Source organism: Ranitomeya imitator, chromosome 1 (genome assembly GCF_032444005.1).
Source record: "Ranitomeya imitator isolate aRanImi1 chromosome 1, aRanImi1.pri, whole genome shotgun sequence".
NCBI classification, from domain to species: domain Eukaryota; kingdom Metazoa; phylum Chordata; class Amphibia; order Anura; family Dendrobatidae; genus Ranitomeya; species Ranitomeya imitator.
In genome coordinates, this window is record NC_091282.1 from 805,844,382 (window position 1) to 805,853,757 (window position 9,376).

At 44.1% G+C, this 9,376-nt stretch overlaps 1 protein-coding gene across 4 annotated transcripts in view; it reads right to left on the bottom strand.

Moving 5' to 3' along the window:
• The window catches only part of GNG2 (G protein subunit gamma 2), a 235,915-nt gene extending 227,047 nt beyond the window's left edge, over positions 1-8,868 (bottom strand). For 2 of the 4 annotated variants that reach the window (XM_069738874.1, XM_069738899.1), the window contains exon 1: positions 5,816-5,943. The gene's annotated coding sequence lies outside the window, so the exon portion shown is untranslated. Of the gene's footprint in view, positions 1-5,815; positions 5,944-8,795 lie in introns of those variants that run through there. The other 2 variants (XM_069738891.1, XM_069738920.1) reach the window with 2 other exon arrangements.
• Positions 8,869-9,376: the final 508 nt, after the last annotated feature.

A 9,376-nucleotide genomic window follows, 5' to 3' on the forward strand; every position in this document is an offset into this window, starting at 1 on the left:
GAGAAGATACAATGTATTATAGAGGATGTAGAGAGGATACAATGTATTAGAGAGGCTGTAGAGAAGATACAATGTATTATAGAGGATGTAGAGAGGATACAATGTATTAGAGAGGCTGTAGAGAAGATACAATGTATTATAGAGGGTGTAGAGAGGATACAATGTATTATTGGGGGTGTAGAGAGTATGCAATGTATTATAGAGGATGTAGAGAGGATACAATGTATTAGAGAGGCTGTAGAGAAGATACAATGTATTATAGAGGGTGTAGAGAGGATACAATGTATTAGAGAGGCTGTAGAGAGGATACAGTGTATTATAGAGGATGTAGAGAGGATACAATGTATTAGAGAGGCTGTAGAGAAGATACAATGTATTATAGAGGATGTAGGGAGGATACAATGTATTAGAGAGGCTGTAGAGTAGATACAATGTATTATAGAGGGTGTAGAGAGGATACAATGTATTATTGGGGGTGTAGAGTGTATGCAATGTGTTATAGAAGATGTAGAGAGGATACAATGTATTAGAGAGGCTGTAGAGAAGATACAATGTATTATAGAGGGTGTAGAGAAGATGCAGTGTATTATAGAGGGTTTAGAGAGGACACAATGTATTACAGAGGGTATAGAGAGGATACAATGTATTATAGAGGGTGTAGAGAGGATTCAGTGTATTATAGAGGGTGTAGAGAGGATGCAATGTATTATAGAGGGTGTAGAGAGGATACAATGTATTATAGAGGGTGTAGAGAAGATACAGTGTATTATAGAGGGTGTAGAGAAGATACAATGTATTAGAGAGGCTGTAGAGAAGATACAATGTATTAGAGAGGCTGTAGAGAAGATACAATATATTAGAGAGGCTGTAGAGAGGATACAATGTATTAGAGAGGCTGTAGAGAAGATACAATGTATTATAGAGGGTGTAGAGAGGATACAATGTATTAGAGAGGCTGTAGAGAAGATACAATGTATTATAGAGGGTGTAGAGAGGATACAATGTATTAGAGAGGCTGTAGAGAGGATACAATGTATTAGAGAGGGTGTAGAGAGAATACAATGTATTATTGGGGGTGTAGAGAATTTGCAATGTATTATAGAGGATGTAGAGAGGATACAATCTATTAGAGAGGTTGTAGAGAAGATACATTGTATTATAGAGGGTGTAGAGAGAATGCAATGTATTATAGAGGGTGCAGAGAGGATACAATGTATTATAGAGGGTCTATAGAGGATATAATCTACTATATAATTGTCTAAGGGTCACTTCCGTCTGTCTGTCCTTCTGTCACGGTTATTCATTCGCTGATTGGTCTCGCCAGCTGCCTGTCATGGCTGCCGCGACCAATCAGCGACGGGCACAGTCCGGAAGAAAATGGCCGCTCCTCACTCCCCGCAGTCAGTGCCTGTCGCCCGCTTACTCCCCTTCGGTCACCGTTAACACAGGGTTAATGCCGGCGGTAACGGACAGCGTTATGCCGCGGGTAACGCACTCCATTACCGCCGCTATTAACCCTGTGTGTCCCCAACTTTTTACTATTGACGCTGCCTATGCGGCAACAATAGTAAAAAATGTAATGTTAAAAATAATAATAAAAAAAACCTGCTATACTCACCCTCCGAAGTCGCTCACGCCGGCCGCCATCTTCCGTTGCAGGTTCCGGTGGCAAAGATGGTATGGGAGAAGGACCTGCCATGACGTCACGGTCATGTGGCCGCGACGTCATCACAGGCCCTGTGCGACTGCGCGAGAAGGACCAGCCATGACGTCACGGTCATGTGACCGCGACTTCATCACAGGTCCTGCGCTCATACCAACCCTGGGACCGGAAGCTGCCGTGGACTACAAGGGGCCCTCGGAAAGGTGAGTATATGTTTATTTTTTTATTTTTTAACCTGTGACAAACCTGACTGGGCAATATACTACATAGCTGGCAATATACTACGTGACTGGCCAAAATACTATGTGGTTCTGTGCTGTATACTACTTCGCTGTGCAATATACTACGTGGCTCTGTGCTGTATACTACGTCACTGGGCAATATACTACGTCACTGGGCAATATACTACATTGCTGGGCAATATACTACGTCGCTGGGCAATAAACTACGTCGCTGGGCAATATACTACGTGGCTGCGCAATATACTACGTCACTGGGCAATATACTACGTCACTGGGCAATATACTACGTCACTAGGCAATATACTACGTCACTGGGCAATATACCACGTGGTTGGGCAATATACTACGTGGTTGGGCAATACACTATGTGGCTGGGCAATACACTATGTGGCTGGGCAATATACTACGTGACTGTGCAATATACTACGTTGCTGGGCAATATACTACGTGACTGTGCAATATACTACGTGGCTGGGCAATATACTACGTGACTGTGCAATATACTACGTGGCTGGGCAATATACTACGTGGTTGGGCAATATACTACGTTGCTGGGCAATATACTGCTTTGCTGGGCAATATACTACGTGGCTGGGCAATATACGACGTTGCTGGGCAATATATACGTGGCTGGGCAATATACTACGTGGTTGGGCAATATACTATGTGACTGCAATATACTACGTGGCTGGGCAATATACTACGAGGCTGGGCAATATACTACGTGGCTGGGCAATATACTACGTGGACATGCATATTCTAGAATACCCGATGTGTTAGAATCGGGCCACCATCTAGTATACTATATAATTGTCTAAGGGTCGCTTCCGTCTGTCCTTCTTTCTTTCTGTCACGGATATTCATTCGCTGATTGGTCTCGGCAGCTGCCTGTCATGGCTGCCACGACCAATCAGCGACGGCCACAGTCCGATAAGTCTTTCCCTACTCCCCTGCAGTCAGTGCCCGCTCCATACTCCCTGCAGTCACCACTCACACAGGGTTAATGCCAGCTGTAACAGACCGTGTTATGCCGCGGGTAACTCACTCCGTTACCGCCGCTATTAACCCTGTGTGACCAAGTTTTTACTATTGACGCTGCCCATGCAGCGTCAATAGTAAAAGGATCTAATGTTAAAAATAATAAAAAATTATTATATACTCACCTTTCCAGCTCCTCGCGATGCTCCAGTGACCTCTCCATGGAAGCGGCAGGTTCCGGTGCCAACGATGGTATGGGAGAAGAACCTGCCATGACGTCACGGTCATGTGACCGCGACGTCATCACAGGCCCTGCGCGCCTGCGCGAGAAGGACCTGCCATGACATCACGGTCATGTGACCGCGACGTAATCACAGGCCCTGCGTGAAAAGGACCTGCCATGACGTCGCGGTCATGTAACTGTTACGTCATGGCAGGTCCTTCTCGCGCAGGCGCGAAGAAGCTGCGGTACCATGGGACAGGCAGGGAGAGCATCAGGAGCGCCAGGAGCAGGTGAGTATTTCATATTCACCTGTCTGCATTCCATCCGCCAGGCACCGCTCCGTCTTCCCGTCGTCTTGCAGTGACTGTGCAGGTCAGAGGGCGCGATGACGTATTAGTGTGCGCAACGCCCTCTGCCTGAACAGTCAGTGCGGAGAGACGGGATGCTGAGGAGCAGCGGGCAGCGACGAGAGGTAAGTATGTGATTTTTTTTTTTATTGCAGCAGCAGCATTACATGTGGCACAGTGCTGTATGGAGCGTCTATGGGGCTATAAAGAACTGCATGGAGCATTAAATGGGGCATCTATAGGGCTATAACTGCATGGAGCATTATATGGAGCATCTATGGGGACATAACTGCATGGAGCATTATATGGAGCATCTATGGGGACATAACTGCATGGAGCATTATATGGGGCATCTATGGAGCCATAATGAACTGCATGGAGCATTATATGGGGCATCTATGGGGCCATAACTGCATGGAGCATTATATGGGGCATCTATGGGGCCATAACTGCATGGAGCATTATATGGGGCATCTATGGGGCCATAACTGCATGGAGCATTATATGGAGCATCTATGGGGCCATAACTGCATGGAGCATTATATGGAGCATCTATGGGGCCATAACTGCATAGAGCATTATACTACGTGGCTGGCAATATACTACGTGACTGGGCAATATACTATGTGGACATGCATATTCTAGAATACCCGATCCGTTAGAATCGGGCACCATCTAGTGTATAATGTATTATAGAGGGTGTAGAGAGGATACAGTGTATTATAGAGGGTGTAGAGAGGATACAATGTATTATAGAGGGTGTAGAGAGGACACAATGTATTATTGGGAGTGTATAGAGGATATAATGTATTATAGAGGGTGTAGAGAGGATACAGGGTATTATAGAGGGTGTACAGAGGATACAATGTATTATAGAGGGTGTAGAGAGGATACAGGGTATTATAGAGGGTGTAGAGAGGATACAGGGTATTATAGAGGGTGTAGAGAGGATACAGTGTATTATAGAGGGTGTAGAGAGGATACAATGTATTATAGAGGGTGTAGAGAGGACACAATGTATTATTGGGAGTGTATAGAGGATATAATGTATTATAGAGGGTGTAGAGAGGATACAGGGTATTATAGAGGGTGTACAGAGGATACAATGTATTATAGAGGGTGTAGAGAGGATATAGGGTATTATAGAGGGTGTAGAGGATACAGTGTATTATAGAGGGTGTAGAGAGGATACAGTGTGTTATAGAGGGTGTAGAGAGGATACAGGGTATTATAGAGGGTGTAGAGAGGATACAGTGTGTTATAGAGGGTGTAGAGAGGATACAGGGTATTATAGAGGGTGTAGAGAGGATACAATGTATTATAGTGGGTGTAGAGAGGATACAGTGTGTTATAGAGGGTGTAGAGATACAGTGTGTTATAGAGGGTGTAGAGAGGATACAGTGTGTTATAGAGGGTGTAGAGAGGATACAGTGTGTTATAGAGGGTGTAGAGAGAATACAGTGTGTTATAGATGGTGTAGAGAGGATACAATGTATTATAGAGGGTGTAGAGAGGATACAGTGTATTATAGAGGGTGTAGAGAGGATACAGTGTGTTATAGATGGTGTAGAGAGGATACAATGTATTATAGAGGGTGTAGAGAGGATACAATGTATTATAAAGGGTGTAGAGAGGATACAGTGTGTTATAGAGGGTGTAGAGATACAGTGTGTTATAGAGGGTGTAGAGATACAGTGTGTTATAGAAAGTATGAAAAAGAAGAAAGAATAATATATTATAAGATGCAAAATATTCTACAAAGTGTAGAAAGATTCAAGATTCAAAGAAGCTTTATTGACAGGACCAGATACATATCAGTTTTGCCAAAGCAGGTGTATAAAGGCAATAGGGATAGGGACTGTGGGGATGTTGGGTAGGAGCTGTAGGGAAGGTGGATGGGGGCAGATCCATTGTGGGGGCTATAGTCCATGGCATAGGGGAGGTGGATGGGGCAGATCCATTGTGGGGGCTATAGTCCATGGCATAGGGGAGGTGGATGGGGCAGATCCATTGTGGGGGCTATAGTCCACATATAAAAGTCGTACATATAAGTTGTAAATATTCTATGATGTATTATAAGTGGATTTATAAGGTGTAGATTGAATTTCCGATTGGTCGGAGTAGATACAATGTATTGTGAAAGTGTAGAAGTGACCCAGAATGACACATATGTGTAAAGGAGACAATGTTTGGCATCAGTGACACAATGTACTGCACGGAGGTGTCAGCAGCATCACACAATGTACTTATAACGAAGAACGATGTCGCGACAGGACAGAAGTGTGAGGGGCTCGGCGACACAAAGCCTCGTGCAGAGCAGGTACATCAATCACAGAGCAGATACATTGCGCTGACATCTTACCTTTTGGTCTCAGAGGCTCTGTGGATGATTCCAGCCCCTGTGTGTAGCTCTGTAGGAAGCAGAAGAGACGCTGTGTGACAGGAGCAGAAGCCAAGATAGAGAGAAATCTCCACCCATCGTTTACCCCGTCGTCAGGAAATTAATGCTCACCCACTTCCTCTACATTGCACAGGGCTACTTGCGCCTCACATCTGCCGCCTCTCTGCCAGCAGTTCGCCCTGGCTCAGGCACTTGTGGCCATGGGAAATGTCCAGCAGTGTACCATCGGCATTTCACAGCTTGCATACATGATTTTTACTTTTCTGCTTTTATACTGTATGGATATAGATATTAGGCTGCCGTCACACTAGCAGTATTTGGTCAGTATTTTACCTCAGTATTTGTAAGCCAAAACCAGGAGTGGGTGATAAATGCAGAAGTGGTGCATATGTTTCTATTATACTTTTCCTCTAATTGTTCCACTCCTGGTTTTGGCTACAAATACTGTGGTAAAATACTGACCAAATACTGCTAGTGTGACGGCAGCCTAAGCACTGGGGCCCAGTTGGACTTTGCCTTTGGGTGCAATTCTTTTTATACTTTAATGCATGTATTTGGGCTAAAAATAATTTTTGCAATTAGATTTCATTAAAAACGTTGCACTGTTTGGCTTTTATGGTCTGTTTCTCTGTGTTTTGCTGGCTGCAGAATGAGTTATCTGAGAATCCATCAGTGAGCTCCTTGTGAAAAGAGGGTTTCTAACTCACTTATCTGTCTTTCACTGAACTTCACTCATCTAGTTTATGAAGGCAAACTTCAGCTCAACTTTGACGTGGTCTATGGTCATAAATCAGCACAAAGGAATTTAGAAAAAGACAAAGAAACAGCTACAACTCTCTGTCAGAGATGGATTCTCAAAGAACTCATTCTGCAGCAGCAATATTCAGGTGCCGTAGAAGACACACAGAGCAAATAATGTTTAGCCCCTCTCACTCCTCAAACAGCCACATGACATTGTCCAGAAAAACACGGCTGCCTTCTTCCAAAAAGAAAAAAAGCATCACCCTTTCTTCGGGCTGTTTTTCATTTCTGCACCATTCACTTTGATTTTCCTGAGCTGTAATACCACTCTCAACCTGCAGACTGGGGTGGCATCTTTTTTTTGGAAAAAGGCAGCCATGTTTCTCAAATACTGGATGACCCCTTTAATGGCTCTTAGGCATGTTGGTGAATTGTTCTGTTTAGGAAATGTAGGATAATGTTTTCTAGCTTTGTTTTTTTATTTTTTACTTATTTTATTCCCCTGCAGAAAACTCTAAAAACAGTATATGTCCAATGTGAAGACAACAGATGGCAACCTCCTAAAGACTTGATTTTTAGAGACCTCAACCCCTAGGAGAACCCCAACACCCCCTTCCAATCCAACTGGCTGCTTTCCTTGTAGCCAGGTTCAGTACATGATTGCCAGCTAAAAATGGCGCTAGCAGCCCGTGGCAGTGTTTTATTTGGTTCTGCATCATCGTGTACCCCAGGTTTGATGACACATTAAAAAAAAAAAAGCCTGATTGACTTAATGGGAATCTGTCAGTAGGATCAACCCTCCTGAGCCGTCAATATGAGCCTGTAGGTCATAGAAAGCTGAATAAAACGATACCTTGATATCTGCGATCCGATATCTTATTCCAGAGAAATCAACATTTTTCTTAATATGTAAATTAGCTGTTAAGATCTATGGGTGGACATAGATCTCCCTGAGAATCTGCCTCCAGAGTTTATTCTAAATGAAAAGGGTCATTACCAGTGTGAGATGAAGAGAGTCGACTGTCAGTCATTACATGTCTTACACTGGTAACGCCCCCTTTCATTTAAAATAAGCTCTGAAGGCAGATTCTCCGAGAGATCCATGTGCGGCCCATAGATCTTAACAGCTCATTTACATATTACGAAAAATGTGGATTTCTCTGGAATAAAACATCGAATCTCAGATATCAATATATAATTTTGTTCAGCTTCCTATGACCTTCCTTCCCTCATAAACGACTCAGGAGGGTCGATCCTTCTGAGATTCCCTTTAAGCCATTTGACAGCTGTTGGACGAACGATGCTTTGACGGACGACCTTTTCTCTCATACATAGGACAGCCAAGCGCTCCTGTGTTCTTCATGATAATGTTGCCGACTCATCTCAGGGAGAACAAGGCGATGGGCAGCCTGAAATCAGACATGTTCAATCATCATCTCACCCGATCATTGGTCGGCTGGCGCCCGCCGCCCCCATATGCATTAGATGGTCGCCCAAACCAAATGATGTTGGTCTAATGTGTATGGGGGTCTTTACAGTTGTTCTTCTTGCAAATCACCCCGTATCTAGTGATATCAGTGGTGTCAAGTTTTGCACAGAAGATTTTGGCTGTGGATTGCTTTACTATAAGCAATGCAAACCTCCCATTTTATTTTTTATGGTGCAACCAAAGTCACCGTGCGGCCATAACTGAGCACAGGAACAACACAGTAAGGCTAAGTGTGCACGTAGGAAAAGAGGTGCAGAATTTTCTGCACAAAATCCACATCTCCTGGCAGAATCCCCAGCTACGGATTTGTCGCGGTTTTCATGCGGAATTGATGCGGATTTTGTGCGGATTTTCAGCGTTTTTGCCACTGAGGAATTTTAACATGGAGGGGTGCAGAAACGCTGCAGATCCGCACAAAAGAAATGACATGCACTTCTTTGAAATCCGCAGCAATTCCGCACTGATTTTTCCGCACCATCTGCACAGCTTTTTTTCCCCCATAGAATAACATTATACTGTACATTACAGTGCGGATCTGCAGCGTTTCAGCGCGGAAAAATCCGCTGCAGATCCACAGCAAATCCGCATCGTGTGCACATAGCCTAAGCCTACCTTTATTGTAAAAAACTTCTGCCAAAGAGTTAGGCAAAAAATGATTGCCCATTTCAGCCCCAGAGCTGGGGATCGGAGGTTGTGGGCTCGTATACTTACCTCCTCAGGGATGTCCTGGCAGACTCATTTTCTTTGCAGATATTCCTGTCCTTTTTCCCCCCTCCACATGCCATCTGCTGTGTGCAATGGGTGTTCCTGATTTGAACACATGCATGATTAAGAAGCGCACAGCCCACATCATCTGCTTGGAAATGGGATTTTTTTTTTTTTAGTCCATAGATTAGAAAGCTGCAATTCAGTGATTAAACTCCCGCCGAACAATGAATCTCTGGCACCAGGCAGCTATTGTCCTGGCTGCAGAAATAGACCATTGATGCCAAGTGGGAGGAGGAAGGGGGGACAAAGGCGATTATACGGCCTAAACCCCGGACTTAACGCCTCGGCTGACACATATCTCATTCATGCCCTGGTTAGAATTAATCTGATCATTGATTAAACCTAACGTTCTGTCCATAAGCGATGACTGTTAGCGAATATCGATGGGTCTATGGGGCTAAAAACAAAAGTCTGATAAATGAAACTGCGCAATGTTTGCAAGGATAGGACTTTGGTCAGCGCTTGCTGGGAGTTGTGGTGTAGTGGCCTGGAAAAGTGAGTGAAGAAACTTGAAGTTTGGTGTG